Consider the following 24,615-nt stretch of genomic DNA (forward strand, 5'->3'; position numbering starts at 1 on the left):
CCAAATAATTTTGCTAGCCTCTAAGCTACATTTATCCTGTTTCCATGAATTCGTTGGACATCTTACCATGTTAGGATTTATTGACATTATGGTAATTCCTCGTGCAGCTGGGTAGCAGTTCGCAACAGCGGTGACATCGTCGCGATTCTACCACGCCACACGAACCTTCATGACACGATAATAAGCAGTGGCTGTCGGCTCGCTTATATCGTGTCATGGTCAAAGCTTCGGAAGGGTCAAAGACACAGCTCGTCAGGCCGCGAATGCTATTGTACGGTATTACATAGAACGCGTTCTCGACCAGAAGGCAAAAGAGGCGTCGCACCCTTCGCAACGACGCTGTCACGATTGAGGAAACGTGACAGAGGGGAGCTGCCAGTCTCTGGAGTCGCGCCGAATCTGCAATTCATGAAGCAGAGGCAATCTATTAAAAGGATAGCGGTAAAAAGTACCTCGACACTCGCAGCCATTATTGTCTCTTCCGAGCAAAATTCCACATTAAATTATACGATACTTCATGCTCGATTTGCATCCGAAATCGCTCGCTTCCGTCCACTTTTTACGCGCACACTCGACAACTCCGCTAAAGGCTCTCGAATCGAATCAATCGATCCGTCTACAAAAAGTCGCAGATTTTAAGCGAATCCCCCGATCGTTTTGTCGTAATTCGCGCGAATTACGGGGGACAGGTTGCGCTCGTTACCAATTAATAATTTATTCGCGACGGCCCCCCTCCATATTGGAAAGCGATTGTCGCTAGTAAAACAAAGCTCCAGTCTCGTTCTTTTTGCATTACGTTTATGCGTCGAGTGCTGTTGCGTGGTAGATGTTTTAACCCCTGCTTATATTCGTGCGTCTCGATGAAACGAATTAAAATTCGTGGCTCTAATAATGTTAAACGCACGAGAAATTCATCTGAGAAGGTTATATATGTATAAATTAATGTCCATATTAGGCACAGGGGATGGTCACTCGGAAAACAACAGCTTCCGAGGAGGCAGGGTGTCGTTTCCCTGGCTGTCGCGCGTATTTTCCCCCGTAATTAACAGCTGTCGCAGGGGCGGGTGATAAAGGGCCGCTGACGGGGGCGAAAAGTGTGCCAGGATGCGGTTCAGCCTTTAAATTGGGCTTTCTTTCGTGCAACCTTGATATAGAGGGTCCACGGGGCGGTGGACGCGCGCGTACGATAAAAATAAATTACGCGATATTTCTTTTCCGCTTTTCTCCCGCCTCTACATAATATATCGCGATCGCGTGGGTGGATTTCTCGGGTTACGAATTCTTTATCGAGTCGGCTATTGTCGCGCGTTTTATTTCGATGTCACTGGAGCAAATCAATGGGAGAGCATTACACGATACGAAGGGGGAAGCTGACGAGGGTTGTCCATAAATTTATATTTGCGCTGGATGCGCGTGAAACGTCTGGCCCATTGACGTGTGAAGGCACATGGATATGCTGAAACATTGTTTCATGGAAATTAGTACATATTTGCAAAATGTTCTCGCGTGCGTTTGAGAGAAGAAAGAGTTTCGCAGAAATTTTGCCAGGAAAAAAGAGAAACTCGTTTGCTCGCGGGACAAAGCTCGACGCGGAGCAATTACGCTCGAACCTCTGTGCCGAAATTGGCGACGGGTGTGCACCTTCCGAAACGTGTTTATCAGCTTTTTAATCCGAATTCGATGCTAGGGGGAGATTACTTTATTGCGAACATTATCATATATTAATGCGCAACGTTAACGATCGGCAAACGAATCGATGGGCGCGCGATTACGCGCTCACGAAGGTGATCTACGCCCAGCGTGTTTGTGCTCGCGCTCTCGCTCGCTCGTATGCACAGGCGGCAGCGCGCGCGCAAAACCTGATTGCTCCGACCGACAACAAGCGATTTGACCGATATTATACGGCGACCGTGTACGTGTAGAATAACTATGATTACACATGTACCTCGAGCGCCGGTATTCATTCATAAGTCGCGGACTCGTGATAGCAACGATATGTGCGTGTATATGTTCGCGAGCACAATCGATTCGCGCCACCGCCTCGGCCAGCTTGCTCGCTTCGCCTCCCTTTTTTCATCGCTCCCCCAGCCGCGAGATAATGTATTGACGTATTAAGCGCGGCCAATGTGAACGATTAGAATTCGATTGGTTTTCGCTCAACGATGGAGTTCGATGAAGGGTGCTGGGAAGAGTGGTTTATCGTTCTTCGCGATACTTCTGCAATGCTATTGTTTCGCTCCGTTTGCTATTGGATCATTCATGGAACTTACGCTCAATGAACTTCTACGCTGTGTATGTAAATTAGGTTCAGGAATGTTAAGGAGAGGGATCTCTAATATTTTCAAATTTGTGGGCAAGACACTAGAAGGTTTCAAATTTTCAAATTTTTAAATTTTCAAATTTTCAAATTTTCAAATTTTCAAATTTTCAAATTTTCAAATTTTCAAATTTTCAAATTATCAAATTATTCAGAATTTCAAAATTTGAAAGAGGCACTTCTGTAGTCAAATTTTCAAAATGCCTTGTGAGGTCGTATACCTACTTAGGACACTACTACCTTCTCAGAACCCAACTACCTACTTAAAACACTACTAGCTAAAGTCAGCGAATTGCATGCAAATTGCTCCGAACACTGGACAAGGGTTAAAAAAGCTCCCGAGACCACAAATCTCCACACCTTTCTGGCTTCCCCACTATTACTACTGATCCACCCACCTACACTCTACATCACGAAGTCCTTCGCAAAACTTATTAACTCCCAAACCGTGTCTTGAGCCAGCAATTCCCTCGCACACGCAATTCTTTACGCAACTCCCTCCTCTGAACGTCAATTGCCCATAATTGCAGCCGCATTGGCATATCAGTAACCGCCTCGCATCCCACCGGATCATTAGCTCTCGATGCTTCCGTTCTATCGTCGCTCCTTTTAACTCGATCCATGTTCCCGACGTTCGTGCCTCGTACCATCGACGTTATTTCTGAAGTCTTCCATAGCAGACGGCGAGTCCCGACGTCTTAGGCCCGTCCATCATTCTCCCCTATTAATTATCGAGGCTTCTTCATCCAGGCGCATCGAAAGTTTCGGCGCTCGGGGTGCTTAAAGATTCTCCCCTGTCGGGGGATGCTCCCAGTCTTCTCGACCATCCTTCGACTGCCTATGAACGTCCATCTCGAGCGTGCTACGTCGGCCAGCTCCGTGTCTCGTTCTCAGAGACGATTCGTGCTCGCTCCATCCCCCGATGCGCCAATTCCGAGGACCGTTCCGCGGTGGAACGCTCGCTGGGAGCCTTTCTCGTGTCTCGTACACGCTAGCAGAACGACCGAGGATCGGTTAGACACGAGAGACGCGAGACGGCCGCCTGGAGGAGAGGAGATGAGAGGAGATGTGAGGAGGCGGGTAGCAGAGAGGCCAGGGAAACGTCGGCAGGAGAGGAACCGGGCCGAGAAGCGTGTACACGCTCGAAAGCGAGAAAGAGAGAGGCGGTGGCGCGCACGTATACACACGGACACGCGGAGAACGAGAACCGATGCGGCTGTCGCGAGGAAGAAGAGTGGCCGGGGGGAGGAGGCAGGGAAGCTGGTTGGAGTGTCAGGAACGAAACCCAGAGGGAACCGACGAGGGAGCGCGGAACGGAGAGGTGAGGAGAGAGAGCAGAAAAGCGCTCGACGAGGACGAACGAGGCGAATCGGGAGAACGAGCGTAAGCGAGAGAGGATCGAGTACGTGCACCGGCCGAAGAAAAGAGGGAGGGGGAGCGAGCGAGAAAGAAGTAGATAGAACCGAGGGACACGGGCAGATAGAACTCGAGCCTCGAAGAGTAGTAGCGCGTGCTCACAAACTCAGCCAGCGCTTTTCGCAGCGTGTGTCTCCCTCCACCCCCGCCACCCCCGCCTCCCCCGGGCATCCTATGCTCTACTGCGTCCCTCTCGCCTCTTTCCTCCGCTTCTGCCGCGCTCTATCTCGGTCCGCTACGCTTCTCCCGGTCCACCCACCGACCCACGAAACCGCTCGTTCCCGCGCCGACTCACCCCACGTACCGTCGACGGCTCTCTCCCCATTACTCGCCTGCACCTTTCCCTCTTTCTCCAGCCCCGCGTTACGTTCTCTCCCGTTCGACGCGTCTTCTTCCTCCGCGGCGAGCCGCGCGGCTTCCCTCTGCGTCGCTCTTCCCTTCTGCTCCTCTTCTCTCTCTTCAGCCGTGTCACGGGCGCAGAGAGTCGGACGAGAACGACACCCAGCTCTCCGCGATTATCTGTCGGCCGATCGTAGGTGACCGCGAGCACAGGCCAGCGCTCGTTTGTGTCGCGCTGACGAAAGCGTGTGTGCCAACCGCGTACCAGAAGTCCTCTGGAAAGCACTGCACCTAATGGCTTCAAGAGGACTTCTCGTTAGACGCGAATGGTACACTCGCCGTCTCGCTTCTCTCCGGGAGACGAGCCTTTCTTCGTGGTCGTCGGTTTCTCTCTTCGTTTGTATGCGTGCGCGCGCGTGTGTGTGTGCACCGTATACGTGCGCGCGTCCCGCGGCGCGCCGCCAGCGTAGCGCCGCGACGGCTACGAACGACGAGCTTTATATTATCGTCGCTCCCGGCGATCCCGCGTAGCACGGGAACCAGTAGCCGTCTGCTCTTCGCTGAACCGCGAGAGAGGCGGAATAGGAAGGGGCTGGAGGGGGAGAAGGGGGACGAGGAATTTTGCGCAGCTCTGCGGGTCTCGATGGCCGGGAATATGGGTATTATCGGCGGGATGCTTTTTGAAACTGTGGCTCGTTTGGTCCTCCTCTCGTCCGGCTGCCTGCGCCTCCCTGCTCCTCCCTGCGCCCCCTCGGTCCGCGCCTCTACAAGGTTGTAATTATTTGCGTGCGTGTGTGTAGGCGCGTTACGTGGTCGCGTAGCTCGATACAAAAGTAACGCTGTCGGGCATGCGGCAAATCGACGCCGAGCCGAGGCCGATGTGCGCGGCGCTCGGTAAACGAGATTTATGCCTGAACGAATTTTTCGTCTCGCGACTCGGCGCGCTGGGATCGCCGATAATTATGCAGAGAGCTCAGCAGTCGAGCTCTAGGCGAACACCACTTGACGAAAACTCTTCGAACCGCGGGACACGCAGGGGACTATAAATAAAAGCGAGCGTATGCCGAGTGGCGAACGCTAATTGTGGAAATTACTCGCGTCCAGGGGTTCCGTGGCACGCTTCGAACTTCTAGGCGATGGGTCGCGTTAAGTAGCTCGCGATTCGAATGGGAATGCAGTTTGAGCTTGTGAATGTAGATGCTTGGCTGGCATACATAGATTAGTGGTTGGTAGGAGAGCGATACTGTATCTTGGGAAAGGTTGTTACATATTATGTGAGCAATGTAGGTGGAAGGATTTGTAAATCATTGAATGTTGAAGAGTAAGTGGTTGTAGGAGGAAGGAATATGGTATAATATTTGAAAGTGTCATCTACTTGTTTTAAGGTACCTTCCGAAAGCTCTTCTATAAAATTCGGCAATAATTACGATCCGATTAGCTCGTCAGATATATTTCTCGCTGGATAATTAGCACGTTACCGCGTTGAACTCGCGATAACGGTTTTCCATGGTTCGTTTGTTGCGTGTAAATCACCCGTTCCGTGGCTGCGTATAATTTGTACGTTATACACTCGACACTCGGCAACCCTTTCTATGAACTACCGCTTCGTCGTTTGTAAGCGGTCGTGCTCGCGCGCACCACACAGCTCTCCCCTTCTTCAGCCTGCAGCGCAGCCTCGTTATCTGTGCGAGAAAGCCCGATTGATGTCGTTTCACGCACCACCGATCGTTCTGGATTTTGGATCGATGACTGGCTTGCCCTGGGGGATGCGAGGATGGACTGGGTCAGAATTAATCTCAGGAATTTTTTCTCTCGATAGGGCTCATAGTAAATACATCCCGCAAATTATAATAGATATTAGTCATTTATTTGTTATTAGACTGCGGGGATATTGCAGTGCAATTTGAATAACTTGCGCGTGAAATCTCGTCCGCTTGTGTGGGTTGTAGCTTATTTAGGGACACTTATCAAAATAAAAAGAGATACGCAGGTAATAAGAAGGGAGGTATCACTTTCACTACCTATCTAATTGCCCACCTTGACATTTACCTACGTTTCACTCATATTCCCTTCAAGGAACGAATTCCCACCGCCCACCTTAACACCTACACAAACTCCATACCAGTGGCAATTAAAAAAACCCCCACAGATATCGTTCAACTACTTTATCCAAGAACGAAGCCTCGCCTGATACATCGAGATACGTACAAAAACTTCCCCCAACTCTGCAAACTTCCCCAGAATCACAGAAGTTAGTTTTCATGCCCGCGAAAGTGGTGCAGCTCGCTAAATAAGTCGCGAGGTAGTTGAAAGGGCAAGAAAGTGAAATTGCCGAAAGTGGCGATGTTCAGGTTTTCTTGGAACACCAACGAAGCGGAGAAGGAAAACAGAACATCGATTCGCGAGAGGCCTCGCGTCCAGCGGGGCACGTCGAACTCCTGCGTGTCGAATAAATTGTCCCGATGACGTCAACGGACAGTTCTGTCTCTTACGCGGCACGAATGTACGTGCACTCTGATTGCAGTATGCGCATGCTGCACCTTGCGCATGGAAATGCAGGGACGGGGGCTCTGTGCTCGCGAGCTCGCTGGAATGAGTCAACCCGACACGTTTCTTCGACGACCACGGTTCCTCCTCGCTGATCGAACACCACCCACGCACACCCTCGCAATCGCTGGGCGCGCGCGCGAGCTTCCTCGGCGAACCCTTTGACGCGAGTTCGCCGTGCCTCTCGACGCTCGTCAGCCCCGCGGTTTTCCTTTTTACCGTTTTCAACCACTCCCCCAACCACCCAGTGGGAGATGGAAAAAGATTTTTTTTTTTTTTTCTTTTTTCAGGAACGCGTCCCTTCCGTTGCCGCGTTCGCCGACCGAATTTATGGAGGAGATAACTCGGTTTAAGTAGGAACTTAAGCGGTCTGGAGGGGCGTAAAATATTTTATGGTTACAGTAAATTTTATCGGTTTATATCTCCACTCCGTTAGCGGTATTAATATAAGGTGATCTCCGCGGAGTGCGCGCGACCGCGACGTGGTATTTTAACGAACGAATCGGAGCTCGTTTTAGCGATACCGGACGATTAATAAATCGGTCTCGGACACGTTTTATTAAACGTGTCGGTCGGTTTTAAATCGCGACCGTTCGATTTATCGCGCGAAGGTATTCGATTATTATTTCACCCGCGAGACCGAAAATTTACATTTAACGCGATCCCCTCCGATATACATACCCGTCACTGTGCTCGCAGCGTCCGTGTGCCTCTGTCCGCGTCGGTTACTCTTATTCCGCCCGGCGATTTACTCTGTATCCATGCAAATCCAATTATTTTTACCCTTTGTTTTGCCGCCGCCGTGTTTCTGCGCGTCGCGCCCACAGAATGGATTTTAAAATTCGCGCCTCGCGCGTCACCGTCCTCCGCGACGCGGACTGAATCCCTCATCGCGGAATCGCGTTTTTTGGCGGCGAGATGCGGTCCCCTTGGAATGCGTGAGTCATTTTAAACTGAGGATTGTGTTCCTGAACCGGTAGACTGTGGTTTCTCGTCAAATTGAAATTATTCGCACTCTCTGCTGTCTTTACACTGCTGTGCTTGGGGAAACGTCAGTATCGACTACGAGCTGACGAAGTAACGTTGCCGTGGCTCATAAATATTTCAGTAATAACGCTGATACGCTTCAGTGTTCTGTGGCAAGCTATTGACAAAATACATACAGCGACTGACGATGCGTTATCGACTCGTGGAAGCTCTTCACTTCGCAATTTGCAAATGATACAGTAGCATAGGGAACTCATTCCAAATAAACTTGCCAGAGGTTTTATTATTTCTTTGAATTATTGTTCTTGTTTCAGTTCTACAAACGATGAGATGGTGGTAATAAGTAGTCAATTGAAGTTTCACTTCTGTGTAAAGTGTAATTGAAGCTTGAAGCACGTAGATAGAGTGCTTTTTTTACCCGACTCGTAGATTCGCAGCTCAATGATGAGTTTATAGGGAGGGATCTCACAGATGCTTATGATATCAATTTATGTAGGCACAGGTAGACTACCGTAATCTCATCACAGATACCGCTGTTTAGGAACATGATTCCTTCCTTCTAAATAATTCCAGGAAGCTTGAGCATCCGGAGAATATAGATAGTACTTCATAAACTCGCTACTTCCTATCAGTCACATCTCCTCCACCCCCAGGACCCAAGAGTCTATCACACAACTCAACCAACCACGTTGACTCAGGAATCACCTAGAATCCTGAAAGCGCGTCTAAATCAGTAGACTAAAAAACATCCTACACCCAAGTCCAGTAGCCACATATCCAGACATCTACTCCCACTGTCCAGCCCCATCCATTCCATGCGTACCCACTTTCAAAATTATTTACAGATGACTGATTCAGAACTCGTGGTGTTCTCCCACCCACTGAATCGAAACAGCCGATGGCGGGAGAGTTTCACCTAGCGAGCCAAGCTCTCGAGCGGGGCTTGGCTTAATCTGTGCGGTGTCGCCAAAGGGTTAATTGGGAGGTCGAGTACGGCAGGGGTTCACCTTAAAAGCGGCAGACGGTCGGCCGCGAGTCGCCGCGGCGAGAGAGAAAACGCGCGTTGGCCAGGCGAGGCGAGGCCGAATGGAATCGTTGCGGACGCATGAAACGGCGTTAGCTGCGCACGCCACCGTCTCCGCCGGAAATTATGCCAGCTCTCCGTTTCTACGTTCGGTGTAAACGAACCGAGGTAACGCCGGGCGGCCACCGCCGACCATGCCAGTGCGGAACACGCCCCCAGGAACTGCGTTTCTCGTGGGCGACGGCCTGAAATATCGAGCGCCTTGCTTGCCCACGTACACACGCGAAAACGATGGAACCCGACTGTCCGTGGAGAAAGAGAGAGAGAGAGAGTCGGTGGACGGCTGGTCGGTCGGCGGCAGGACGAAAACGAGGAGGAAAGGAAGCAGGCAATCGGACAGGTTCGACGGGGAAGGAACGATCGGGAACAAGAGTGAAGGGGACCGAGGAACAGGCTGGGAGAGAGGGGAAAGAGGGAGAATCGGCTCTCCTGGGATAATTTTCCAGCCTGACCCTCCTTCGGTTAGGGAAAATCTCGGCCGAGAGTCTATGCCTCCGCCACCGCGTCTCTTGGCGTGGTGAACCCGAAACTACGTTTCAGCGTTCGCTATTGCAATCGTTTACACGACTGTTCGTCGTGAAATGTAGTTGCGCAGTTAGTTATACTAGAGGGGACCATTTGCCAAATCGGTCATCTGCACGGAAGAGAAATATTTGTATGAGAAGTTGAGCATCAATTAAGTGCTTGGCATTAAAATTTTTTTAAATTGAAAAAGAGGACGAAATAGAGGGAATCTCGCGTTTGGACTCTAGAGTCAAAGCGTGGATTAAGATACACGGAAAACAACAAGTGGATTTAATACACTATAGCTCTGGACTCTAGATAGGTAGCTATTTAGCTCGTCTTTCAGGTTCCTTCATTCATTGTATCTTTCCATGCAAACCACAAGATTTCGTACTTCTCTGATGGATTCATTATTTCATGTTTCTGCTAATGGTGTGAAAGCACTCTACAAGTGTTAAAACTTCAAAGCGTTAGAATCCTTTTATGTAACACTTATGCTCTCTGGTAGACATTAAGGTAACTCGTTTTTAATGTTTTTAATAGAGCACGCGTTACATCGACGCATTGGCTGTTACACTATATACAGACTGATTAATAGAAGGGTAGTTCCCCAGTTCCACGGGGTGGTTCATTATGCTGCGTAAAATTGACCGATATTACCGTGTCGCCGCTATTATTATCGTTATCACGGCGCGGCTGGTTTCGAAATCAGTAAGTTTTTAAACGCCGCGATCACGTACGCGCGTACATGGTCACGAAGTTCGCGCAGGGATAACGGGGGGTGGGTCGGGTGGCTTAGAGAGGCGGGAGAAAATTAGATACCGCTGGGAAAGAGGAAAGAAAAACAACGGCCGCGAAGTTTCGAGGGATAATTTTCCGCCTTCCTAGCTGACGGCTACGCGCGGAGAAAACCAGGATCAGGGCAAGCCTTGCACGCAGGTTTTATAGTTTCTTAGCGTGGAAACGTTGCCCCTGGCTGCTCCCAGCCCCCGATGCATCAATTACGAATTACGAGGCGCAAGTATTAGTCGGGTTTAATGGATATTTTTAATCTTCGAGCATCTTACACGCGTCGCCATTATCTGGATTTGCGTAGAACATGGCTCCCCTTCTGCGAGCGGTCGCGAGCCTTGAATTCAAGCGTTCAGGAAATCAGAAAAATTACGGAAACAACGATTAACAGATTAATTACTAATCGTCGTGCAAAGTATCTGTGAGTTATTACTTCCGCAGCTTCATTTTCACACGCCAGTAAGCAAATGAATGGAGCTAGCGGACGCGTGCGGCAATTCCAGTTATTCGAACATGAATTTCATTCGAACAATAAATTATACTTAGCGAACAATCCAGTTGTACGAACTGTCTCGTTTCCTCTTGTTCGGATAAAGGAAGTTCCGTTTTGCCTGAAAGATAATTCAAGAATGATCGACAATGAAACAGGTGGACTCCATTTACTGCATTTGCATCCAAAATTCATTTCGAAACGAGATAACAGGCTCCAGTAAAATGAATTCGTTCTACATTCAGTGGATTATTTTAGTCTACAGTATCTACCGACAGGGTATCGGTGTATTAGTGGTAACCGTTATCACAGACCGATTTCCTTAAATTTTTGTAATGCTGATGCCCAGAGGGTTTGCTCAACATTAATATATTCGATCCGCGTAATAATTCAACGATTGTTTACCACCGCTACGTTTATCCACCCACGGCGATTCTTTCTCGTGCACGTTTTCAAACGTTCGCAGGCCATCGATAAGTGGAAATTACTGGCAGTGGCGAGCGAGCCGACGAATATCCATGTTTTTTAATTGCACGCGTTCGATCAATCGGTTTGTATTTCGTTCGCTCTCGAACCGTGCCGCGTTACACTCGTCCATTCTGATTTCTGCTGTTCTCTGCTCTCTTGTCTCTCTCTCCTCTCCCCTCTCTTACTATTATTCGCAGTTAAGAGCGATTCCAAGCTTAAATTTTGATTCGCGAATTTTCATGAGGGAGTCGCGGCTAACAGCTGGCGAAAATTACTCTGCCACCACTCTACTTTTATCTCTCGTCGTTTCGCGTTTAATGTAAACTCATGATAATGCGAATTTACAGCGCGGATCTCGGCTCCTTTGCGGCTGCCGTCGAATTTCGACCTCGCGTTTCAGCTTGGCCACGCTAGAGCTGTTCATGCGATTATTCTTTGGCTACTCTGTTTTCAAAGTGTTAATAAGATTTAAAAAAGTTGTCTAGGATAAGCGTATTAATTACTGGATGCTGTTTGATCACTGTGCTCCCCCACCACCTTTTTCTTTTTTCTCTTTTCTAGCTTTTTTAAAATGAAAATATTTTTTTACGAAAGCAAGTATTCTTAGTTTAACAACGCTACATCGTGTTACACGTGAAAATAAAGAAAAGGAAGACATTTTCTCGCGACCGAAAATTCGCTACAAGTTCACTGATTCCATTGCTCTCATTCTAGAGCAAACTGCAAAAAGTGATGACAGAAAAATTGAAAGCAGACACGGTTCTGAGAATTCTCTGTGATCCCAAGTTCTCGACGAGCTTTCTATCGCCTATCAGAGAGCAAAAATTCTCAAAGGGATACAGAATTCGGTAGCGCGCTCAAAGGAAACTATCGTCCGAAACTCTGAAAAGGATACCTCCCTAAAGAAAGCTACGACAAAGCACAGAGGTGGGGTCGGGCAATTAGCATTCGAGGGTGTACTGCAAACTCGCCTCGCTTTCTGGCCGCGTCTAGCGTTCGCATCTATCGTCCACCGCGTAATTTCGTTAATTTCGGAGCGAATCAGAGGCGTCTCGTTGGCAGTAGCGTCGGCCCTGTTCCCCTACCGTCCCTCCCTCTCTCCTCTCTCCCCTTTCCCCCTTTTCTGTCCGTGGCTCCGGTGCAGCTCTCCGTTGGAGCCCGACCGTCGAAAGGAGCAGCCTTAAGCAGTAATTCGGCGGTGCAGAATGCAAAAGAGGAGTCACGGGGTGGCGCGGCGTGGAAGACGGAGGAAACGTGAATAAAAGAAGAAGACGACGAATCGAGAAAAAGGAAGAAGAGTCGCGCGGACGAGGAGAGAGATGCTCACGCGCGCGCGTACACGGCGAGCGAGAGACAGCGGAGGAGAGACGAGAGACGATTCTTTTGAGCCTCGGCCAAGTTTTGTGGCCTGTTGGCCGGCTCGTGGAATCCAGTCGCAGGCGATTTCTCGTCTCTGCGCCTTTTAACCGTGCTCTACGTCTCTCTCTTTCCCTCTCTCTCTTCTTCTCTCTCTTCTTCTCACGCGCTCGCGTGTACACGTGTGCAGGCATATGCGCTTGCTTTGCGAGAGTGGATGAGAGAGGATAGCAGAGGGATCGGCGGCCAGAGAGAGACGGAGGGGACCGGAGACGCGACCGGTGATAGATAGAGCGAGAGAGAGAGAGAGAGAGAGAGGCGGCGATCGAGAGGGAAAGAGGAGAGGATGCAAGGTGCAGGGAGACGAAGAGAGACGGCAGAGGAGGGAACGAGAAACCGTACACGTTTATTACACGCTGTCCCTTGGATCGCGCTACAGCCGCTGGCAAGACGTTCCATTAACGTCGCTCGGTACCTACGCAATTATTATACTTCCTTGTACAGCGCGTTTAATCGCGTGCGGCACGGTTTTCTCGATCCGCAGACGACTGCGACACGCCGGTCGATGCACACGGACGCCCGGTGCATTACGCGTTCCGCGCCGCGGCTTAGGCATTACATCCACGCCGAAACGCCACTGTTTCTCTTTTTCGACGAATACGAGCCTCCCGAAGTCGTCGCGAACTTCTGCCTATGCTGGATACCCGGTGTGACTGCGTTTTACGTGCAGTGTGCCCTCTTCACTCGCGACTCCTGCCACGCTGCTTCTATACAATTCTGGTACGTATTGCCGGGGTAGTTGTGTGGGTTTCACGCGTCTGTGGGTTGTGTACGTGTTATATATGGTATTTCCTTGATGTAGGGTCAGTCGTAAGTTTATGGCCAGAGATATGTTCCTAGAGTCAATTCGTGATTGGTCCACTTGCGTAGTCGAGTCTAGTAAACTTGATGCAGTGAAAAGTATTTGGTCTAAATAATTTCTTGGAATGAGGGAGCACTGTGCTAACCTTTGGCTCGTGGTTAACTGAGGTAAATGTCCCAGTAGCCAACCATGTGCCGCCACCCTGAGCGCTACCGCTAATTTTATGTATTTTTAAGCTTTAATCCTAATGCATCTAATAAAAAATAAATAATAGTATACTGAGCTACTCGGGGTGCAATTCACTTGACATCTTAAGCATCCAAGTATTGGGACATTTTCCTTCTGTGTACACATCTTCTGTGAAGATGTTTTCCGAGTTTCTTTATTAGAGACGTCATTTCATTGAGTTGTCACAGGGTTCTAGCACTCTGGCGTGTGAACTGGAGAATCGGATGCGTGAACGATAAAGTACCGAGCGTTCTCATCGTCTATTCTTACTTTGGAATGTATAGCGTACGGTGAGTCACAGCGGTGCTCGATCGTTTGCGATTGAAATTTGTAACAAGCCGGGTATGCGAGCGAAATCGACGATCCGAGCGATAGCCTATCGGGCTTAGGTTCTGCGTCCCGCGTGAATAATTCAAACCCTCCGTCAGGGACAAGTCACTTAATATCAGAGCGGGAGCGAATATCCTTTATTCCAATTGCACGCGCGTTTAAGAAGTACTCAGTGTTTTCAGCTGTTACAGTAGAGAAATTGCAGTAATTTGTTCCATCCATGTCAAAAATAACATTCTGTTATTTTTACGTATGACAATTCCGAGTTAGAAAAAATATCTGTGGACATAAGGCAAAATCGCATGAACTACATTTTCCAAAAATTTCAATTCTTGTCCTCATCGAAGTTAGCAAGGTAGAATTTTTCAATAAAAAATTTCACGTGGGACTTCGATCCCTCTGTGCACCCCAGATTAAAGTTCAAAGGTCAATTTCCCTCTTCGCTGAATCACACTTGGAGTTTCATCCAATACATCCACTGTGCTCTAATCGCCAGCACACCAGCCATGCAGTTTTCAAATTGCTATAGCCCTATACCAAAGAATAAAACGGACGAAAGTGGAGTTCGGGGGTGGCAGGTCGATACGGAGGCGTGCTCGATACGAGTAGTCCGCGTTTTTGGCGATTCGGCGACTTGGCAAGGGCCGCGGCGAAGATTCATGCCGGCACAGCAGCGTGGAAAACAACTTTTAATATGGGTCTCGATCGGGGCGCAATTCGAATTTAAATTGGCGCAGTCGAGTGCGCGCCTAGCGCCGCTGCTCGTTACGAAACTTCGTTACTGTCGAGTATTTTCAACCCCGAAGATCTCGATGGCCCCGGGGCGAATCCATTAAAGGTAAAAGCTTCTCGTTTACATCTGCCGTTCCCCGATGCCTCGACTTTCTCTTTCTTTCGTTTCGCCTCTCCGTTCGCGCGAACACCTACGCCGACGACGCTCTTTCCTCATCCATGACGGGACGCGATTCTTCTGAAACGTCAGCTGGTTAGCGCGCCATTGGCTGCTCGGATGGGCGCCGTGTTATCTGCTCGAGCGTTGCGGTCTCCTCGTCTTCCGGAAGCGAGTGGAGCGCCGGAATGTTGCCCTGTTTACGCTGAATTGGCCTGGGCTTGCAGTTTGGTTGTTCTGCGGAGGGGAACTTCGTTTCGGAGCTCTGCAACTGCTCTATTTGCTCAGTTATCGTTGCCTAGGAATAGTCTCTTATCGAGAGGAATTGCAAGGGAATATCGATTTGGTAAAATCGAAGGGAGAGTCAAAATCAGATAACAAAAAAGTAGAGCATACAATGTATCTGTGTACAGTACCGCTTAGAAGTATTCGAGCGATTTCACAAGTGTGGAAAATTACAGATTTATTGGTAGCAACCGATATTTACTGCTGTGGCTGCGGTTACACTGGGTGTTTCCTGACGAACGATGTTCTGACGACTGTCTGAACTTGTCTCGCTTATACGACAGATAGTTCGGACGTATTCGTCAGAATTCTTCTCAACATGTGACATCATTTGACTACTTACGAGCAGGATTATACATTTTACATATTCGTTTCTTCGATAGTATAGGAAAAAAGGGAATCTCTGTCTATCGCAGAAGAGTTCATTTCATTTATCTATTTGTTAATCAGAATTCTGCTTTCCAAGATAAACTTCAGTTTTGTTCTCACGTCAGACCTTACCCTCTCCCCATCGATTGCACTCGACGTTCCCTGTTTTTTCGAATTCGAATCAATCCATTCTCTCGGATCGGAGGGACGACGAGTGCGTTTCGCAAAAAGCAGCGAAGGTACGAGCGCGGATGGTTGGGCAACGAGCGACGCTCGAAATTCATTGAGGAAATGGGAACGTATCGGGGCAACAATGGGGGACGCGAGCTACGAAAGCGAGAGATCGTCGATCTGACGAGCGACAAAAAAATCGTGGAAAGAATGGCGGACAATGCGGAAATGCAACATGGGGAGACGGGCTTAAGTGCAGCTGCAGTTTAGCGGCGAGCCGAGCGGGGCCGAGAACGAGCTCGCCGCTCTCGTAATCGAGCGAGCGTACGTGGACGGATCCGAGAACCGCCAACCATCTTGCATGCTCTCGCAATGACCTTTTCACGCGGTTCGAAGAAACTGCGTTGATGACGCACCTTCTCGAGAACAACCGCAATATCGACCAACTCTTGCACCTTTGGGCGAGTTTCAACTTTCGACTCGAGTCGTTATTGCTGCTGCTAATTTTGATCCGCCTTGAACATCGGTACGAACGAGTTATCGGGGCTTAAGTACCTTTTAATGACTAAGACTGTGTTAATCCTTATCGTATCGAGAGTCATTTGAAATTCAGACAGGTACAGATTTTCGAGACTTAAAAGTCAGGAAACTGAAGCAGATGCATGAAAAAAGACTCATAATTTTTTATTGAGGTATTTTAATACAATTTTAATAAAAATTCGAAACCTTGAATGGGATCGTCTTGAGGAAATGGTATTAGAGTCCCTGGATGATTCCACTTTGGAATGTTAAAGGATAAAGAGACCTCACAGTCTACGTACTTAATACTTAATACTTATTCCATCAATTCTAGATCCAAGATCCCTCAGTTACATTCACATCGAATCGATGTCTACTCATTGCCTCCAGTTTATTCTCAAAATTGATCTGCGAGCCGTAGGAAAATGAAATTTCCCAGTTACAATCGATCTTGTTCTTCCTGTTACGTAACAAGCGTCTTATTCCATCGGCAGGATCGAAGTCACTTTCGTGCTCGATTTCCTCGAAGCCTACAGCCTTCCTTGGAAGACACGGGAATTGTTTTCGCGCGATCTCGGGTATCAAAACATTGTCCAGGATGATGCAACTTCGACGCAATTACGATCGTCGTCCCGAGAACGTCAGTGCCGAGAATCCTCAAGAAGAGAACGGTGGTCCTCCCGTAATTAGTTGCAAAACGATGCGATCGCGGGTCGATCAGCGAAATCGATGGAGTTCCTAGCCAGGGCAAGATTTGCATGCGAATCCTCGCGTTATAATACCCCCTCGCTGTCATCGTTAGCGCGCTCGCGACCAGGCAAACACCGAAGGAAACTTGCGCCATGGCGGGAAAGCCCGTTCCATGCTAGCGTGCTCGCCCGTCCGTCTAGCATGTAATCTCTCGAATATCTGCATTCTGCAGTGGAAGAAAAGTTGCAACGGTAATCGCGCACCGCCGCAGTTTTATGCACGCCCGCGCGGTATTTACGATTTCTTGCACAAGGGAAACACCGCTGGCCTACGCGAGCTCCTCGTGGGTTAATTAGCATGGAATTTCGTGCGACGAGCCATCGCGTTACATGGCCCCTGATATCGTTTAAACGTTGAATCGCGTGGAATCGTCTCGGTCATTTGGAGAGCTGATACTTGTATTAGGAGCCTCGAAGAAAGTAAGTGGACATCGAACGATGGGGGACGTGGCGGATTAATCAGTCAAATCCAGCGGACTCGCGAAGAACGAGGTGCATTTGCATGCAAATCCGGTGTTTCCATTATCGTTCACTGTCGACGATAGAGGAGGCGTGCGGCCACGAGAAAGTGCGATCGTGGCTGCGACGTGGAACTAGCGGTGTGAGTGCTCGTCGGTCCCCTGCACCGTCACGCCTATGCAACGCGTGGACGTTGCAGCGCAGACGAGAGGATAAGATATTGTTAGAAGCAGATGAGAATGGACCTGGGAGGAATGCCGGGTCTATTAGCTCGGCACGCGAAATCTGAAGAATAGCGTTGTCTATTCGCCGCGCTATCTCGCGCATACGAATGGCTAATAGTTAGAGGGTTTGTGGAAACGCGTTTCGCAGGTGAAGCCAATGAGCGTTTCCCTTATTGCACGATACTTATAGCGATTAGATGCAATCTCGTCTCTTATTAGGCTCTTTTCTTGGATACAAAAATCTTTTCGCCTTTTCCTGTGCAGTCGTCAGCGGTTCTTGCATCACTTTTTGCCTACTCGACGAGGAATCCTCTCTGTAGCGAACAGTGTCGAACGCGACGGTGTCATTTCAGTGACTAGCAGTAGGCGTGATAACGAGCACTGCGCGCCCGTTGACGTCACTCGCACGCTGACATCAGCTGTGCCCGCGAACAGGTACGTGACGTATTGTTGGTCGATTTGGTCGCATAACAATTGCTCCCATACTAGTCCTCGCTTTGCTAAACAGGAGGCTGGCTAGTCTTGTTAAGAATTCGGTCAGTGGACTATTTAGTCTGTTGCTACTGTTTTTCAATTTTTATTCTACCAATTATTTTTCATTGATTTTGCTTATCTATTTGCTTAGTCACAAGCAGAAACCCCTTTGTTAAACAGAAATAAAAGGCTGGACACTAAATCAGTGCTACAGAAGTTCTGACAGACAACATAATTACGCTATCTTCAAATAACATACAGATTTCCACTGAAACTTCTTTATACATACATAATTTTCACGACGAGAGGCAGTATTTCTCCAATTAGTCCCTTTCGATACACAATTATCTCGCAGAGATAAAGATCGAGCAAAAAATGTTCTTGATTGCAAGAAATTACGAAGGCTCTACTTGGAAGCAAGTAGAAGCGTGACCTAACTCTCGACGGAAGAAGCGGAAAATCTCGCAGCCCGTGCATGCACGCAAGTTTCCTTATCTCCCGGGCGAATGGCGAGCTCGCCACGTCGAGGATTTACTGTGATCGAGGTTAAATCGGACTTTCCGTGACAGAGCCGCGTCATCGCGACATCTCGATAACGTATGCGTACGAGTTCGCACGACTTGCCCACGATTTCTTTACCCTGCGAGTTTTCCTACGCTCCTTCGAGGCAGCAGAGACGACAGCTGGCGGAATCACTGCAGGATTCTCTTGGCCCACGTCTTCAGAGAGTCTTGCGAAGGTGATAGATATAATAGGTGCCAGCTATAATTGAAATATGGTGCAATTCTCTTCTAAAGAGCGATAGTCAGAGTGGGCCTCTGAATATTGTCTCGCAGAAGGTAGAATTTTAAGAAGCTTGGATAGAAGCTTGTATAACACTTGGATCCGGTTTAACGTGCCCGGTGCACGCCAATTTCACGTGACTTTTCGTTTCTGCCATGTGAGTCATTGATGGCCGACATTCTTGTGTTTACCGTGCGCGCGGCTTCGACTGGTTTCAAGTTTGGAGCAGCAACGCGTGTCGATGGTAATCTAGGACATGAAAAGTTACTCCAGGAATGTTCCATTCGGTCATGGAAAGATGGCTCGTAACCAATTTTACACCCATTAGGCTTGCTATTACCTGTTAATTATATAAATGAACAGTAATATAATATTTCAGGGTTAGTACCTTGGAGATTAGGTTGCCAATTTGTAGGCAAAATGACGTAAAAAGAATCGCCTGAAGTTTGCAAAGGACCAGGGCTATCATTTTTCTCAAGAACGCTGCTTGCCTCTTTCTAGGTTCTTCCTAGGCCTTCCATCCTCTCTTTCTTTCTCCGATGTTGCGTCTGTAGACCCAAGGTACAGCCATCATGCCAGCCATTTCGCGTGCAGCATCTCGTCGCGCATTAATTTATTACAACCGACCCGATCCCTGATAGTCCTGACAAGCAACATTTATCGACTCGGTACGCACAATCTGAAACTGATCCGAACTATCGGTCACTGATTGACGTGCGGCTTAGGCGAACGCTGTCAGCTGTGGTTAATCCGAGAGGGCCGAGACAATGCCACTCGGGGCTGAAAACTATTGCTCGCAACGCTAGAAACGTCGATAGGCTCGTGTTTGCTCCGAGTCGAGTATAAACGTTCGAGCACTCCACTTATTCGTCTCGGGTCGAACTGTCGCGCGGAAAAAAGACGTATGCAGGCGGTCTCGACCTGCTTTTCCGAGAGCATCCGATTTCCCTGACATTTCCCGACCGCGATCGAGTGCTCGTCAACACGGTCGCGAGCTAACCGCGATCGACGATAAACTCCGAGATTTATTCGCCCGAGCGACGCTTATTTATGGATCGAAGAAGGATAATGCGAGCCCCTGGTGAATTACAGCCTCTGCTCGGCCGAGCCACCGATTTTTCCACCTCCGACGCGTATAGTCGTAATTGTTAACGGCACGAACATTTACGTTTGCTTAATTTGTTTACTCGCCACCCGATGACAACAGGTGTACGGGTATAAATCGTGAGACCGAGTGAGAAAGAGGGGGACAGTAGGTAGGTAGGAGGAGGAGAGACGGTGCAGAGAGATTTATATAAGTTGTACAAATAGAGCGGCCGGCTTCGTAAATTTACATTTATTTAATATCGAATATATTCCCCGTGCGCGAATCTGCATATTAATATTTACCTTCGGAACTGTGTTCACTCGACTGTTTTATTGCGAGTATTAATAAACGGGCGTGATGTTAAAGAATTTAGAGATACCGGTAATGGAGATATTGTAATTCGGAGCGGATCGATGGTGGTAGCGGGTGTTTTCGTTGTCGCGTTTCCTGGGAATATCGCGCTCGGAAAATATTTTGCTTCCGACTCGTCCCAGTTGTATTTTTCGCTCGCCACGCGTTCCCGCTGCTCACGTGGCGCCCGAAAACTTGGAACAATCGTGGCACGCGTGAACGAAGTCGCGAGGGTGTATTTTAAGGGTGTTGCGCGAGCAACAGCCTCGATTGTTCCCTCGACTTGTCCCCCACTCGTTCGCGCCACCTGCATATAATTTAAAAAAGAAAAAAAAAAGAAAAAAAAGAAATAATTTTCCAAGTGTCCTACGTTCAAAAGAGTGGAAGCTATGACACTCGAGGGAGCAGAAATAGTCGGCGACGGAATTACACGGAAATTCCCCTCCTCTGCTCTCTCCCTCTCCCCTCTCCCCTCTTCTCCTCTTTCCGTTCCCCCTCTCTGCTCTCCTCCCTCTGTTTCTCTCCTACGGTTATTAACTGCTCCTCGACTGCTCTTTGTCAAACATCGAGTTTCACTGCGGCACGGGGAATGTCGTTCAGGAAAGAAACGATCGGACGGAAGTGACGGATCTCTCCGTTTCTTTTTCCCTCTCCCTCCCTTGGCGTGTTCTTTCCTCCTCGCGGAGAAGACAAGACGACTCGCTTCGACGAGCCCGCGTTACGCCTCGTGATCACCTCTCGACGACTACGGCCGCGACGACGACAAAGACGAATCTGTCTGAATGGTGCCTTTCAGCCTGGGCAATCGATTCGCGGCCGTAAAGGAGAGAAGAAAATGGGACTGGCCGATTTTAATCACCCTCTACCTCCGTTTTTCTTTGTGGATTTCCACCGATCCTCGAGCACCTTTGCCCTCTCCGCCGCTCTCAAATAATAACTCTCGGTTAGTGAAATGTTAACTGGAATGACCCTCTTTGCATCGATCAACGAGGTGTCTCTTGGTGTTGAATTAACGCGCCTCATTGGACACTTCTTTCTTACTTCGCGACGACACTGTTCTACATCTAATGAAACTGTTTTACGTGGGTGAATATAGTAAGAGAGGGAGATTCGTAGATGAAATGAGTGTACGTTGACTTCGGTTAATTAAGCTCTTCTAGTAAATAACTTTGACTCCCTATCGAAACAGTAGATATCTATATTTACAGAATAAATACAGTAAAAGGAATCTTCCTCGACTTAGAAGCTTCCCTGTAACAACTCTGTGTCCAGTATTCTCAGAAACAATCCTCGAAGCCCACCTGTATCGAAATTCCCTTCTCCTAATGAAGAATTAGTCGTCGAGCATTTGAGTCAGCCCGTACAGGCGGATGATTTATTCCTGGAAGTTCAGAAGCTTATTGATTCCCAGCGCCTACGTGGGCGACGCGACGTTGGACGTCGGTTGTTTCGCCGTGCCGTGTACGAGCGGCGCGATCACGATCCAACCGACTCTACACGATATTTCCAGGCTGTGTTGTGCAACAGCGGTAATTATTCAAAGGCATCGCACGATCGGGACCCGCGTGCGTCTGCCTCTCGCGATCTCCGCGCCGTTTCTCTCGTCCCGCGCCTCTGACGAGCAGAAATTGCGTATCGGTGCACAGGGGACGCCTCCGTGGAAAATCAGCCTTTGTCGCGGCCAAGCGGACCACGAATCGTCGCCGTGGTCTCGATTTTAAAAGGGCATGACGTCAGTGATCCAGCGTGGGCCGACCTCTCTCTTTCTCGCGCGTTCGATCGAGGAACGAGGAGACTGGCTGGCAAAGCCTCCGGGCAGCTGTCGCCTCGCGATCCTTTCCATATAACGATCTTTCCGCCAGGTCTCGACATTTTTCATATAACCTCCTGTCAACTTTCTACCAGAGCCGCTCGGAGGACCGACGTCGCCTGCGCTGCCGTGGCGAATTCGCTCGAGCGCATCTCGTGCTCTGCACCGCGGATAACGTGGAAGGGGAATCCCGTAGCTCACAATTGCCAGGAAATTTCGATCCCGTTGCCGCTGTGATAATTGAAGCACGAATGGATTTCGATGGAGAGTTGACGTGTTCGGTGCTCGACTCGACCGAGGATTGTTAATAAGAGGCTTGCTTCTAGATTTATTTCAGGAGTCTTTCGGTTTCGAGAGTAGCTGCAGGCTGCAGCACTCTTGCCATTTCGTATGTGTATACTCCAGGGTTACTATTACATATTTCCTGATTCAGGAAACTTGATACCCTCAGGCTTGGCAAAGAAGAGGGTTCAGAAGACTCGAAAGTTGAAAATCATTAATCATCATCGGTTCACTGCGTCGGACTGCGAGGCATTGCGAGTGCAGTGATCGTAGGGACATATCGAGTCTACTTTCTAGCGTTAGGTACACGGCGAAAGGTTACGAGGAGAGCGAGAAGCAAAGTTCGACGAGATGTTCGGGAGAGGTCTCATCGTTTTTCGATTTAATTATCGATTCGTCGGCGCAGGGAGTGGAAAATCGACGTCTGGCCGTTTCCATGCGTAATATTAGTTGCATCGACCGGTTGGCGCGCCTTGCAGCACCGTCCACGTGAAATCGACGCGCATCTACGTTCCCACGGAGAGTTGCGCTCTAAAATCTGATCGTATATCGGACGAGTGTGGCGTTCGTTCGTGGAAAACCTGCGCCAAAGGCTCTGGCCCGATTGTAGAGGCGTCGAGAGCCCGATGACCAGGAATTCGTATATTTTCGTGTGGAATCGTTATGAATCCAAACAGGTCTTCCTGGCTCGTGACTGAGCTGTTATCGTTTGTTCAGAGCTCGTCTGCAATCTTGCATATTCTAGAAGAGGGATGCAAATGTGTAGTTATGGCTATGGGGATTAGGTATACAAGGTTAAGAACTGGGAGAGGGCATGCAGTTGTAGAAGCAGAACTGGAGTGTAAAGAGCTAGGAAGCAGAGGCTGGAAACTTGGCCTGAAGCTTAACTCTTCGAGTACTAAAATCAGTTAAATAATTACTATTCTTTTCATTACGTCTAATTGAGAGCCTCTCTAAACGAAAGTTCTTCGAGGGAACCACGAATTTTACCAGCTACACGAAGAAAAAGTAATGGCGATAGAGAAGAAACAAAAAGAGAGGGGCCATAGACTTGATCAATGTTCGAAAGAGAGTCAAAGCCAAAAAAGTTCCAGAAGACCTACCCTAAACTCACAAAAGTGCTCATGGAAGCTCAAAAAATGTTAGCAGGTCTGATTGGCTCCGCAGAAAAAGACTCAAAGACACCACACTCGCACTTCCCATATTCGCAAATTAGTCACACCCATTAGTAGTATCGTGTGCTTGCATCGAGCCAAGCACCCCTCTAGCCTCTCTACCATCCCCTGACACCTAAGCTCCCAACAGTACCTATATCCTAATCAACATACATATAACAGTAACAATATCGATGAAACTCAAGTGCCCAGTCCCACCGCAACATCTCTCGCTAGAAATATCCTCGCGAGGCATTCATCGATCGTCGAACGTTCACGCATTCCGTTACGGACATCATCCAGGAAATCGCAGCCAGCGAGTGGCTCTCGAACGAGGAGAGACTTCCTTGTTGGAGAAGACGCTCAGCGAGCGGCGACGTCGGGAATGCGCGCTGCGTAATGGCTGGTTGGAGTGATGCTCGTAGTTAGAGGAGCGCGAAACCGTGCCACCGCTTGCGCTGCGCCATCAGCTCGACAAAAACTGGTCGCATCCGCGACTCGCTGAGCGCGACGCCGTCAACGATGATGATCCGATGATGCACGCGCGTTCGCGGGCCCAGCGAAACGATCGAGAGCATGCAAATGGCTGGTGAAGATCGATCAAAAAAATACGTCCCTGCCTCCCCTGTCGGCCCCAAGACTGGCTGCCCTCCGCAGATAAGATCGATAGGGCTAGTCGCGCGAGTCACCGATATTCAGGCTGCTCGCAGCTCGTCCACTTGCCGTGTAACACTTTGTTGTAATATATTGTAATTTATTACGCGGGCAGGTAGGCTCGGGCGCGTAATGATACGCCGCGGCGACTTAATAATTATGGCCTGGACGGTCCGTGGCCTGCATTGTGTGTAGAGGATATCACGGTTTTATCGGCTTCCTCTGCTCAGTATGGAAAAGACTCGGATCGGGGGCAATTATTCAAAGTGAAACCGCGTCCTGGCCAATGATTGTAGTTGGATAAATATCGGCTCGTGTGTGACGTGGCCTGGCCATCGTTTTGCGCGTTAATTTCTTCCTGGAGCACGCGAGTGATGATATCGCTCTATATGAGATCTGTTATCCTCGGCGGCTTCCCTTGGGCTGTTACTCGAAAATTGTGCTCAGTGTTTTTTCTTTTGGGGAATATTTTTGGGTGAAGAGGGTTTAAAATTGATCAGGGTTGAGTGATAAAAAGTGGTTTTCATCTGCGATTCTTTATCTGGGGGATAGAGATACACTACAGGGGAAAAAGATACCTACAGAATTTTATCATATTCCTAGGATAAGAGTCGCAAATTAGAATCACTTGCGAT

The 24,615-nt window shown here is 48.9% G+C and overlaps 1 protein-coding gene across 2 annotated transcripts in view; it reads left to right on the forward strand.

Annotated features, from left to right (window-relative positions):
• Positions 1-24,615, forward strand: part of LOC143186227 (bromodomain adjacent to zinc finger domain protein 2B) — a 127,933-nt gene that overhangs the window by 33,497 nt on the left and 69,821 nt on the right. The window contains exon 1 of one of the 2 annotated variants that reach the window (XM_076389769.1): positions 17,774-17,820. The exons of the other annotated variant lie outside the window; for it this stretch is intronic. The gene's annotated coding sequence lies outside the window, so the exon portion shown is untranslated. Of the gene's footprint in view, positions 1-17,773; positions 17,821-24,615 lie in introns of those variants that run through there. 2 annotated transcript variants of the gene reach the window in all.

This window comes from Calliopsis andreniformis, chromosome 12 (genome assembly GCF_051401765.1).
Source record: "Calliopsis andreniformis isolate RMS-2024a chromosome 12, iyCalAndr_principal, whole genome shotgun sequence".
Lineage (NCBI taxonomy): Eukaryota > Metazoa > Arthropoda > Insecta > Hymenoptera > Andrenidae > Calliopsis > Calliopsis andreniformis.